Source organism: Hevea brasiliensis, chromosome 13 (genome assembly GCF_030052815.1).
Source record: "Hevea brasiliensis isolate MT/VB/25A 57/8 chromosome 13, ASM3005281v1, whole genome shotgun sequence".
NCBI classification, from domain to species: Eukaryota; Viridiplantae; Streptophyta; class Magnoliopsida; order Malpighiales; family Euphorbiaceae; genus Hevea; species Hevea brasiliensis.
In genome coordinates this window covers 7,086,038-7,099,336 of record NC_079505.1, presented here as the reverse complement: position 1 = coordinate 7,099,336, position 13,299 = coordinate 7,086,038, and the positions used below count along the sequence as shown (strand labels likewise).

At 33.6% G+C, this 13,299-nt stretch overlaps 1 pseudogene; it reads right to left on the bottom strand.

The window, feature by feature from the left end:
• Positions 1 to 7,543: 7,543 nt before the first annotated feature.
• On the bottom strand, positions 7,544 to 11,678 carry LOC131172057 (alkane hydroxylase MAH1-like; annotated as a pseudogene).
• Positions 11,679 to 13,299: the final 1,621 nt, after the last annotated feature.

Sequence of the window (13,299 nt, the reverse complement as noted above, 5' to 3'; positions counted from 1 at the left end):
GAAAAATTATGAAATTGTACCTCGGAGTCCCTAAGACATAGAGGAACATATCTTGTGAAGGAACCTAAGTCTAAAAATGACCATAAAATGATCAAATGACTGGTCAAAGTTTATTGACCAGGAATTGTAAATTCTGGACAGCTTAGAGGCAAAGGGACCAGTTATGGTATTTTGACCATAACTTGAGTTTCATAACTCCAAATTCAGTGATTCAAAAATTGAAATTCAAGTTTAAATATAGAGGAGCAATTGTTATGAAGAAAGTGTGACTAAATAGACATCCTAACCTAGTCAAATTCCTAGATAAAGATAACACATCAACATGAACCTAAAGAAAGGTTCATGGGAAAAATGCTATATATGATAATTAAAATACTCATAAGGAAAATTAAATATTAAAAATGATATGAATATGTAAATTGGGACTAATGTCCTATTAATATGAAATTAATGGTACTAATGAACAGTACTAGAAAATAGTAACAGTGAATAGTGCTAAATTAATTAAAAATGTTTAATTGCCCATAGTATACCTAGACTTATTTATTTAGTTTGGATAAATTAGTATACCAATTAGGGACTATAGATAGCAGTACTGCCTACCGAGAAAATCATGAACTAACAATATATGTCCGTATGATTGTTCTACGGCTATATGCCTACTTACTGGCCATTGTGCCTACATTATTTATGGCTTTACAAGCCCGACAATGGTCCGTGCCCGGGTGGCCTCGTCGTGATGAGATGTATACTGAGGTAGACATATGGCTGTCTAACCTGTATACTCCCGTGTATCCAGCTTTTATAATTTGTTATAGGTTTCTTGGGCATTGATAATAATTAATTAATACTGAATATACAATAAGTAAATAGGAAAGATCCCAATAATTTTAATTGTTTCCAAAGTGTAATAAAAAAATGTAAAAGACCCAGAATTTATGATTTGTAAATATTAATTCAATTGTTTAATTATTGTTATTATAAATTATGCACCACTAAGCGTTATGCTTAGCGCGTTGGTTTTCCATCGCATAGGTACTGAAGATCAGCAGTCGCCACAGTAGTATTTGGACAGAGTTCCGACCAGATCTGCCACCGATCAGAGTCACCTCACTAGTCTTTTGTATTTTGGTAGGGCCCATGTGTAGACTAGCATTTTGGTTCATTATGTCTAGTCATGTTTTATTTTGGACTTGAAATGAAAACTTATAATTTATTATCTATGAATTTCAATATGAATGCAATAGATGACATTTCATTTTGAGATCTCATAAATAGTTGTGAATGATATGATAAAAGAGAATATGATATGGAAATATGTGAGATGACTATGAATATGTTAACAGATGATAGTGGAACCCGCCAGATGCTAATAAAACAGAGGAGGATCTGTTCGGGTCTCCATAAAAATAAGATATAAAAAAAAAAAATTCTACACTTAAATTACCTGATTTAAAGGACATTAAAATTTATAATAGATATGACAAGACAAGATAGGGTGCTTCGACACTGAATGTGGCACTTCTTGCTCGGCTATACAATAGACGGGTAAGGGGCGTCACACTGCTGGTGCATTTGTTAGCCCAAATGGCATCACTAGGAACTCATAGTGTCCATACCGGGTCCTGAAAGCAGTTTTAGGAACATCTGTCTCCTTCACTCTCAACTGGTGATAGCCTGATCTGAGATCTATCTTGGAGAATACTCCAGCTCCCCTCAACTGATCAAAAAGGTCATCTACCCTAGGTAAAGGGTATTTGTTTTTCACAGTCACCTTATTCAGCTGCCGGTAGTCTATACATAGCCGAAGGGTACTGTCCTTCTTCTTCACAAATAGCACTGGTGCTCCCCAGGGTGACACACTAGGGCGTATGAAGCCCTTGTCTAGTAGCTCCTGTAACTGAACTTTCAACTCTCTCAGTTCAGTAGGTGCCATCCTATATGGAGCAATGGACATTGGTGCAGTACCCGGCATAACCTCTATAGCAAACTCCACTTCTCTATTGGGTGGCAAACCCAACAACTCTTCCGGAAACACATCCGAAAAATCACATACAGTGGGGATCTCCTGCATGCTTGGGCTAGTCTTCCTGGTATCAACCACATGTGCTAAGAAAGCCTCATAGCCCTTTCTTATCAATCTTACATTTGTGGCTGATATGATGGTGGAAAGACAACCTGCCTTCACCCACAACCGTAATCACATCCCCATCTATGCATCAGAGTGACATCCTCTTTAGCCGACAATCTACCATTGCCTGATGACGTGATAACCAGTCCATACCTAATATCACATCGAACTCATGGAATGGTAACTCAATCAAGTCAGCTAAAAACTCATACCCTTGTATTTTCAGAGGACAACCCTTGTAGACCTTTTTCACCATGACACTATGGCCTAAAGGGTTTGTGACTTGTATGTCCTCCTCTAGCTCCTCTACTTGTACCCCTCTATCAATTGGTGGCGTGATACACACATATGAATGTGTGGAACCCGGATCAATAAATGCACATACTAGCAGGTCATAAAAGAAAATGTACCTCTAATGACATCAGCTGGCTCTGGCTCATCTCGAGCTCTCATGGCATAAGCACGAGGTGCTACCCTAATCTCCTACCTCTGGATTGTCTCTGCAATAGGCCTCTGTGATGTGCCACCAGACGTGCCCTCGCAGTCTCCTACCCCTGTCTTCTTTGAGGCGAGACCTCTCCATCTGAGGTGGAGCAGTGGGAGCACTAGTGTTCCTTTGTGGACAATCCTTCAGGAAGTGATCCGTAGACCCACATCTAAAACATCCACCTGTCAACAATCTGCAGTCTCCTCTGTGGGGTCTACCACAATGTACACAAGCAGTGGTGGGCCGATCCGTGTAGTCGCACAGTGAACTACCCACTGATGCACCAGATTGTCCTCCTCCTCTCCTTGGAGCAAACCGAGACTTCTGTTTCTTGCCCCGACCTTGAGTCTGTCCTTGAGACTCCTTTGGTCTCTTACTACCCGTGTCTGCTGAACCGGACTGACCAGACCCAAAACCCCTCTTGCGTTGCCTATCTTTTCTGGACTGCTCTTCATTTCTGACTCTCTCTACATCAAGGGTTGATGCTATCAACAGAGAGAAATATGTGAAGTGGTGAGACGTCACTATTAACCTGATGTTGTCATTCAGTCCATCCTTAAATCTTCTGTATTTATCAACCTCTGTCGGCATCAACTCCAATGCATATTCGCTAAGTCTCACGAATTCTCGCTCATATTCGGAGACTGTCAGCTGCCTTTGTCTCAGTGCCAGGAATTCTCTCCTTCTGGCCTCCAAGTACACATGACTGATGTATTTCTTTCTGAATTCAGCCAGAAAGAACTCCCAGGTGATCTGTGCTGGCTATACTACTCTAGATACTGTCACCCACCATCTATATGCATCCTCCTGTCGCAGTGACAGAGCACACTCCAACTGTTGCTGCGTGCGGTCTGCTAACCGCAGTACCCTCTCTGTCCTCTCCAGCCAATACTCTGCTGCGGCTGGATCATCATTCCTCTTACCTCTGAAATCAATTGCCCCATACTTTTGCAGTCTCTCTAGTGGAGATCTGTGTATAGGTTGCGGCTGTGGGGGTGGAGGTGGCTATACAGGTGGTGGTGGTTGTGGCTGTGGCTGTGGAGGTGGAGGTGGCTGTGGCAGTGGCTGTGGCTGTGGAGGTGGAGGTGGTTGTGGCTGTGGAGGTGGAGGTGGTCGTGGTGGGAATGGCTCAGGCCAGACGAACAGTGTGTCATCTGTTCATAGAAGGCCAGCTGTGCCCTACTCACAGTACCTCGAGATGACTCTGCTCTACTACCACTTCTCCCCCGACTAGGAGCAGGTGCATGACTCTCTACTTCCTCCTCTATCGGTCTCGGATGTCCGTGCTCTGAAGGATCAGTTGCCATCGATCCTATAAAACAGACAAAGAAATAGATCTGCATTAGTGTCACCTCGACTCTATTCAAAGGCCCATGCATGTGATGCAACTATTTCTTTCTATCTATCTAGGTCTAAGATCGCCTAAACCTCTGCTCTGATACCACTAAATATAACGCCCCTTACCCGTCTATTGTATAGCCGAGCAAGAAGTGCCACATTCGGTGCTGGAGCACCCTATCTTGTCTTGTCATGTCTATTGTAAATTTTAATGTCATTCAAATCAGGTAATTTATGTGTAGAATTTTTTTTTTTTTATATCTTATTTCTGTGGAGACCCGGACAGATCCTCCTCTGTTTTATTAGCATCTGGCGGGTTTCACTAATCACCTGTTAACATGTCCATATTCATTTCACACATTTCCATATCATATTCTCATGTATCATATTATTTACAATTATTTATGAGATCTAAAAATGAAATATTATCTATTGCATTCATATAGAAATTCATAGATAATAAATTACAAGTTTTCATTTCAATCTCAAAGTTTAATTACAAGTCCAAAATGAAATACATCATAAACTAGTAATTACATCATGACTAAACATAATGAACCAAAATACTAGTCTATACATGGGCCCTACCAAATATACAAAAGACCGGTGAGGTGACTTTGGACAATGGCAAATCTAATCGAGCTCACAATTGCACTCTTGTGGTGTCTTTGCTTGGGACCGATCTCCAAGACTACGCGATGGAAAACCAACACGCTAAGCATAATGCTTAGTGGTGCATAATTTATAATAACAATAATTTAATAATTTGAAAAATATATACAACTCATAATTTTTGGGTCTTTTACATTTTTATTGGTCTTTGGAAATAATTAACATTATCGGGATCTTTTATGATTACTTATTGTATTTTAAGTCTTAATCAATTTTTTTATCAGTGCCCAAGAAAACCTATAACAAATTATAAAAGCTGGATGTACGGGTGTATACTGGTTAGACAGCCATATGTCTATCCAGTATACGTCTGTCAGGCACGAGGCCAGCTGTCGGGCACGAGGCCCGCTGTCAGGCTTGTAAAGCCAGAAATAAAGTAGGCATATAGCATGTAGAACAATCATACCAGACATATATTGTCAGTTCATGATTTTCTCGGTAGGCAGTACTGCTATCTGTAGTCCCTAATTAGTATACCAATTTATCCAACTAAATAAATAAGTCTAGGTATGCTATGGGCAATTAAATATTTTTAATTAATTTAGCACTATTCACTATTACTATTTTCTAGTACTGTTCATTGGTACCATAAATTTCATATTAATAGGACATTAGTCCTAATTTACATATTCATATCATTTTTAATATTAAATTTTTCCTTATGAGTATTTTAATTATCCTATATAGCATTTTTCCCATGAACCTTTCTTTAGGTTCATATTGATGTGTTATCTTTATCTAGGAATTTGGCTAGGTTGGGATGTCTATTTAGTCACAATTCCTTCATAACAATTGCTCCTCTATGTTTAAACTTGAATTTCAGTTTTTGAATCACTAAGTTTGGGGTTATAGAACTCAAGTTATGGTCAAAATACCAAAGGAATAGTATTTTGGGACATTTTCTGGGTTGGCAATTTCAGTGACCCAACTTTTGCTAACAATTTGAATTGGTTAAAGGAAAAACTAGGTTAAGTGGTCTTCATGAAAAGTGTATCCCTATGTCTAAACTTTCCATGGTTAAAATTTTAGGTCATTTGGACCAGTATAGAGAGAGTTATGACCAAATGAACACGTACTGTTCATTTGGTCATTTTCTGGGTTGGCAGTTTCAGTGACCCAACTTGTACTAACAATTTGAATTTGTTAAAGGCAAAACTGGGTTAAGTGGTCTTCATGAAAAGTGTAGCCTTATGTCTAAACTTTCCATGGGTAAAAGTTTAGGTCATTTGGACTAGTATAGAGAGAGTTATGACCAAATGAACACGTACTGTTCATTTGGTCATTTTCTGGGTTGGCAGTTTCAGTGACCCAACTTGTGCTAACAATTTGAATTTGTTAAAGGCAAAACTGGGTTAAGTGGTCTTCATAAAAAGTGTAGCCCTATGTCTAAACCTTCCATGGGTAAAATTTTAGGTCATTTGGACCAGTATAGAGAGAGTTATGACCAAATGAACACGTACTGTTCATTTGGTCATTTTCTGGGTTGGGTGCAGGGAAATCCGAATTTGGGCAATATTTAGCTCAAGTTTTGGACAGAATTTGGGCATGGTTTCTTCATGGAAAATGGGCTATTTTGGGTCTAGTTTCACCTCCAATTGGCCTCATACCAATTGGGGTCACACAATTTTATTTATGGCCTAAAATGTACACTGCCCTCAATAAACACAACCTGCAGAAAATTAACACTTCCAAAACTCAATCTCCTCCAACTTTCTTACTTCAATTTGCATGCAATACACTTCTATAAGCAACAATCTCATCGTAATAGGTCAATTTCAACATTTTACACAAAGTCCTCAACATTTACACAAACCCTAGTTTTCAAAGTTTCAAATTTACACAATCAAGCACCCAAACATTTCAACTAATTACACATTCTCATGGAACCATTTTTCATCACTTAAAAGTAATAAACTTCAAGTTCCATGGCTGCCAAAAATTCAAGGGTTCTTTCCTCTAGATTTTCTTTTTGTTTTAATGGTATTTATGCTTAGCTAAACATGCTTTTCATGTTTAATAAAGAGAAGAAGAGGGATTAGTGCACTAACCTCTTGTGACCCACTTCAAACTTTAATCTTTCTTCTTCTTATGGGTATCTAAAGCTTCCTTATGATGTGAGCTAAATTTTTTGTGAAGGGGTCTATGGGTTTTGGTGAGTGAAAGCTTGGGAAATTAAACTTTAAGCTTGATAAAAATGGTGGGGAGGGAGAGAGCAAGGGAGACAGCAAGGAGAGAGAGAGAGAGAAGAGGAAGAAGAAGATGGTTGGTGGGGTTTTGTCTCTTGTGGGTATTTATATATATACATTTATGTGTACTTTATTTTTTTTATTTCATAAATCTATTTTCTTTCTTTTCTTTTCTTTCCTTTTCTTTTCTTTTCTTTTCTTCTTCTTTCTCTTCTCATTTTTCAAATTCAAATTCATAAAATTAATTTATGTTAATTATTCTATTTCCAAATTTTTATTTGACATTTAAGTCAAAATTCACCTCTAGGAGTGAAATGACCAAAATGCCTTTCATGATGCTCATCGGATTATTTTTATTTTTTTATACTAATTAATAAACTCTCTAAATTTTATTTTATTTCTCAAAATTTTTCCTATATATATATTTTTTTAATATTTATTTCATTAATTTATGCCTCATCACTATAGTTTAAGTGTACTTCCAGACATTTTAACTGTTCGAACAGACATTAGTTGTCGGAACAGTGAAATGTATGGACTACCTACGGTGTGGGCGTTACAACTGATCCATTCAAAATATATTACAAATGAAAATGATGCCCCAAAAAATATAATGCAACTTTTATTCCAATTACTAGGAAAATACAATTAAAGACTCTAGATCTGCTTAATGACCAACTTATAAACTAATTACACATAAGTGGTTTTCCATGAGGTGGATTAACCTCTTCAAGTAGCAAATCTTTTTACAACCCTAACCTTCAAACCCTTTTTCATATAAAGTATTAAGGACTAACAGGGTGGTTTTCAACCACTTGAAGAGAATAATTCCAAATAACAGAAGCAGCAACCGTTTTCATTTGTAGAAAGCTTAAGTCCTTGCCCATACAACTCTTGGGTCCTGCATTGAATGCTATGAACTTGAAAGAGGCCACATGTTTGATTTTTCCTCCCTCTGAAATCCACCACTCGTGGTTTGAATTCTAAGCAATCTTTACCCCATATTTCTTCCATCCTGCCCATTGAGTAGAAGGATAATAGAATCCTCATATTTCTAGGCGCATTATGCCCACTTGGAAAAATGTCTTTTTCAATTGACACTTTGTGCTCAAAGGGTAAAGGTGGATACAGCCTCAGAACCTCACATATAACTGCATGAAGATAAATTAGTTTCCCTACCTCTTCAATACTGAAAACCCTCCATTTTTCACCTGCTTTTGCTCTTAAATTTGCTTTGATCTCTTCCAAAATCTTTTTCTCTACAAATGCGTGAGTTCCAACAACCCAGAAGAGCCAAACAAGACCAGCACCTATGGTGTCTCTCTCAGCTGCTAAGAGATTAATATTATCCGTTTATTGATGAGCCTTTATTAATATCTAAAACGTGAATGTATAATTTTTTAAATGTATATTTTTATGCTAATGTCTTAATAATATTAATTATTATTTTATGATTTAGTGATATTATTATTTTTTTAGTTTCTTTAAAATAAAAATTAAATTCAAACCATAGTACCACATTTGGCATGTGTGGAAGTATTTAAGTAGCAAGTGGGTTGGAATTGGGATAATACCAACTGTGGACAGTGGAGGCCACTGAATTTAAGACCTAGAAAAGGATATTTCCTTTTCTTTTTGTTTTCTTCATTTTTTTTTTTAATAAAGTAGCTTTTTGAAAAGTTTGCACCGATAAATTCCTTGACCAACCACTGCAGGGGCAGTGAGGAGAGCCGTGTAGGAGCGGAGCTACAAAAATTTTTTTGAGAAATTAATATTATACATAAAAATTAATTCAAAAATAATTTATATTTATTATCTATCATATTATATATTGTCTATCATATTATATATTAAAAATTTGTTGTAATATTATGCAACTCAACTATATTTTTTTAATTAATATATGAAAATTTATTATATATATAATAAGAAATATATTTTTTAATATTTTACATTATCTCTAATATAATAAAAATATAAATTATTTTTAAAGGAAATTTTTTCTTCCTAAATGCAACCTATATATTTATAATGATTTTAAAAGGTTTTTTTTTGGGGGGCGAGGGGGGCGGGGCGGGGGGGCTAAGGTTACCCTTGTCCCTCTGCTTCTGCCTCTGCCTCTACCCTCGAGGCCCTGGCCTTCTCTTCTTTTTAAATAAATATATACATTAAGATTAAAATTTCAAATGTATTATTTCTCTTACTCCCTTTCTTGTAACCATAAAACTGACTTTATAATAATAATAATAATAATAATAATAATAATAATAATAATAATAATAATTTAGTAAATAAAACCACTCTAATTTTTATAGTTCACATATAAATATGTAAGGATATGTATAATTTGATTTAAAGTGTCAATTTGAACCAAATCGAATTTATTTTATTAATTTAGTTTAGTTTAACTCTTTAAATGATTCAATTTGATTTGATTGTATTTGATTTATGGTGTATTCTATGGTTATTTAGTTTATTATAAAATATAATTATTTATTTATAAAAATAAAATGATTTAACAAAATTTCATAATTCATTTAATAAGATTTTTTATAAAATAATACTTTTTTTAAAAAAAAAAATTAAGCATAAAAAGTTATTAACTTAATGAAAAAATTAATTTTTTTATGTAAAAAAACACATATAATTTTTTTAAAAAAATTCCTATCGATAAATTGTATCTTGTAAGTTTTTTTAAAAAATTATAAATATAAAATTATATTTACCTACACTAATAGGTTACCTACTAAATATAGCAGGTTACTCATTCATTATAGGAAATGCTAAAATAATTAAAACAATACTAATATTATATACTCATATACTTTACAGAAAAAAGTTTTATTTTATGAAAATAGTATAAGGTGAGTTGTGGAATTATTTTAAATCATCATATCTTTCGTAAAAATTTTAATTTTTTTATAAAATGATAATTTTAATTAAAATTATAAATTTTAAATGTGATATATTAGATTGTTATAACTTATTTGATAATGGTAATAATTAGATAGAGTAAAATAGATAAATGAAAAAAAAAAATATAATAGAATGCTTACTTTTAAGTGAATTTATTTTAGAGATCGACTTTATTAATACACATCCAATCAATAAAAATTTAATAAGTTATATTTTTAAATAGGTTATACCATATAATTTTAGATAGGACCTACCATAATTTTATATAACATGACATGTATACATTAATAAGGTATAATACATATATAAATAACATATGAATACGAAAACCTTTGGATTTGGTTAATGACCAACTTATTAACTAATTACACATAAGTGGTTTCCTTGAGGTAGATTAATATCTTCAAGGAGCAAATCTCTTAAAAACCCCTAACCTTCAAACCCCTTTTCATATAAAGTAATATTGAAACATTTGGACTAACAGGATGGTTTTCAACCACTTGAAGAGAATAATTCCATATAACAGAAGCAACAATCGCTTTCATTTGTAGGAATGCCGACTCCTTACCTATGCAACTCCTAGGTCCTCCATTGAATGTTACGAACTTGTAAGAGGGCACGTTTTGATTCTTCCTCCCTCTGAAATCCACCTCTCTGGTTTGAATTCCAAGCAATCTTTACCCCATATTTCTTCCATCCTGCCCATTGCGTAGAAAGAGAATAAAATCCTCATATTTCTAGGAACATTATGTCCACTTGGAAAAGTATCTTCTTCAATTGCCACTTTGTGTTCGAAAGGTACTGGTGGATACAGCCTCAAAACTTCACATATAACTGCATGGAGATGAACTAGTTTCCTTCCCTCTTCAATACTGAAAACCCTCCATTTTTCACTTGTTTTTGCTCCTAAATTTGCTTTGATCTCTTCCAAAATCTTTTGCTCTACAAATGGGTGAGTTCCGACAAGCCAGAAGAGCCAGACAAGACCAGCACCTATGGCGTCTCTCCCAGCTACAAGGAGATTAAATGCCATATCTCTTAGAAACTTGTTTGATTTAGTCAGAATGCCACTTTCGGCTGATACTTCTGCAAAATCATTATCTTCTGCCAGAAAGTTTGTTAACAAGTCGAAACCCTCTCCTTCCATTTGATCTCTGCAGCTTTGGCCTACTTGCTCTCGCTTTCTTGTAATACATTGCTCCAAAAAATCATCAAAAATCTTCCAAGCTTTCTTTAACTTCTTCTCTTGCCCAATCTGAAGCCATCTTTGCAACTTCGAAATGCTTCCGGGCAATGCATGCCGGTAACTGATGACCTCCTCTATATCATCAAAAGCTTTTTGATAAGAAATTTGAGGGAATTCAATAGAAAGGGAATTTGGGTCGAAGCCTAAAATCAACTCGCAGATATTATCAAACGTGAATCGCTGAAACACTTCTCGTATGTCTACTTGTGAAACATTTACCAGAATTGGAAATAAGCCATTTAAGATCTTTTGCTTCAAAGTGATCTCTACAGCCAAATCGAACCTCTTGTTCTTTATTAATAATGAGTGAAATATTCTTCTCTGAATACTCCAGCTATCAGAATCAGAATTGAAAATCCCATCTCCCAGAGGTTCAAAAATCTCTTTGAACTCAGGACCCTTGGGATAGTTGGGGAAGTTCTTGCTCAAAACGTAATGGACGTTCCTGGGATCACTAGTCACCAAAAAATCCATGCCACTAAAACAAGGTCCTTTAAACCGCGACGTGCCTTTTCTTTTTTGGAGAACAATAGTGGCAAAATCATGGACATTTGAGAAGCTGTAAAGAAGAGCTGGAATCCGCCCAAAAACAGGCCAATTGAGGAGTATATGGCTACTTCTATTCCACCACGAAAGCCATAGAAGAAGAAGAATAAAAACAATGGAGAGAAATGCTGCGATTATCACTGCAGACTGGAACATGTTGATTCAAGCTATGTTGAGTATCTTTTGTTTTTGGATAAGCAACTCTGCTATGTTGCCTTGCTTTGAAATGGCCAAGCTATAGATATTTATAGATCAAGTGATGGCAATTCTGGGATTTAAGTTTGAGTTTTAATAAAGAAATAAAAAGAATTGTGTCCCATCAATAATAGAAATAATAGGGTTGTGCACGATTCTTAGAGATTCAAATTGAATAGAAAAATTGAACTGAACTAAATTAAAATCCAAAAAAACTGTTAGAACCAAACCAAAACAAAGTGATTTTATTATTTTGGTTCGGTTCTAATTTTGCTTCAGTCATATGAATTATTGAGAATATATATATATATTCTTATTATAAATTTGGTATATGAAAAAGTTTATTTACTTTTAAAAATGTATTATTTCTTTTATACAATTAATTTTAATCCGAATCAAACTAAATATTTCACAATTTTGAAGGTGACTCATTAATTTAAAAAATATACTATTTAATATAAAGTGTTAATACTCTCCTATATAAGTATAAATTTATTTTATTAATTAAGATTCAATTTTACTAAAAAAATTTAGATATGCATTTTACCTTTGCCCTATGTTTAAATTTTTATCTAGTTTTCTGTCAGCTCCGATAGACTACTACTCTGTGAGACTTTCGTTGTTTTCTTGCAGAAAGTTTAGGATAATTTTTTGTTAGATTGGCATCAGAGCAGATGCAGGATTAAATATAGAGGATGGACAAAACTTAATCTTAACTTAAAAATTGAAGTTAAAATGAGAATTAAAATATGAAAATTGCTGACCCTAAATATATTTATCTGTAAAAATAATTTATAGAGATTAAAAATTTACCTCTATATATTTTTACAAACTATATTATTTACCCCCAAAACTATTTTTAGAGATAATTTTTATCTTTAATAGAGACAAATTATTTTGTCTGCCAATATTAATTCATATTGATTCCTCCGTCTCACTTATTGCAAATAATAACACATTACTTATTTTTAATAGTATATCATTAATTTTAATTTATAATTTAAATTTTCATTTTATATAAATAATTTATTATGATGAAAAATTAATAACATATTATAATATAATTAAATTTTATTACATTTTTATAATATTTATAAATTTTGAATTACAAATTTAATTAAATGTAATAGATATAAAATTTCAAAAATATGTTAATAAATGTATAATAAATATAAATTGAAATCATCAAAATGCTTGTCGTTAAATCCTAGAAGTGTTTTCACCTAATTTTTTAGTTTTTTTTTTAAATTATTTAATTTTATAATTACTTTGAGATACAAGTGTAAGTTCTTGTACAATAGAAATTTATGAATTATTTTGATTGATATTTAAAAAGATTTTTAAGATTTCAAAATTTATTATTATATATGTGATTACTTGCAACTTTTTATTATTAACATTATTAGCTTAATAATTAAGAACAATAAGTTGATTAAAACCTTTAATCATATACAAATTAGATTGAAAGAGAAGTATATAATTTCTTCATTTTAATGCATAAAAATATAATATAAGAGAAGTATATGTGTATATTACACGCTTAATTTTTTAAAAAAATTACCGTTATTATTTAACTCTTTAT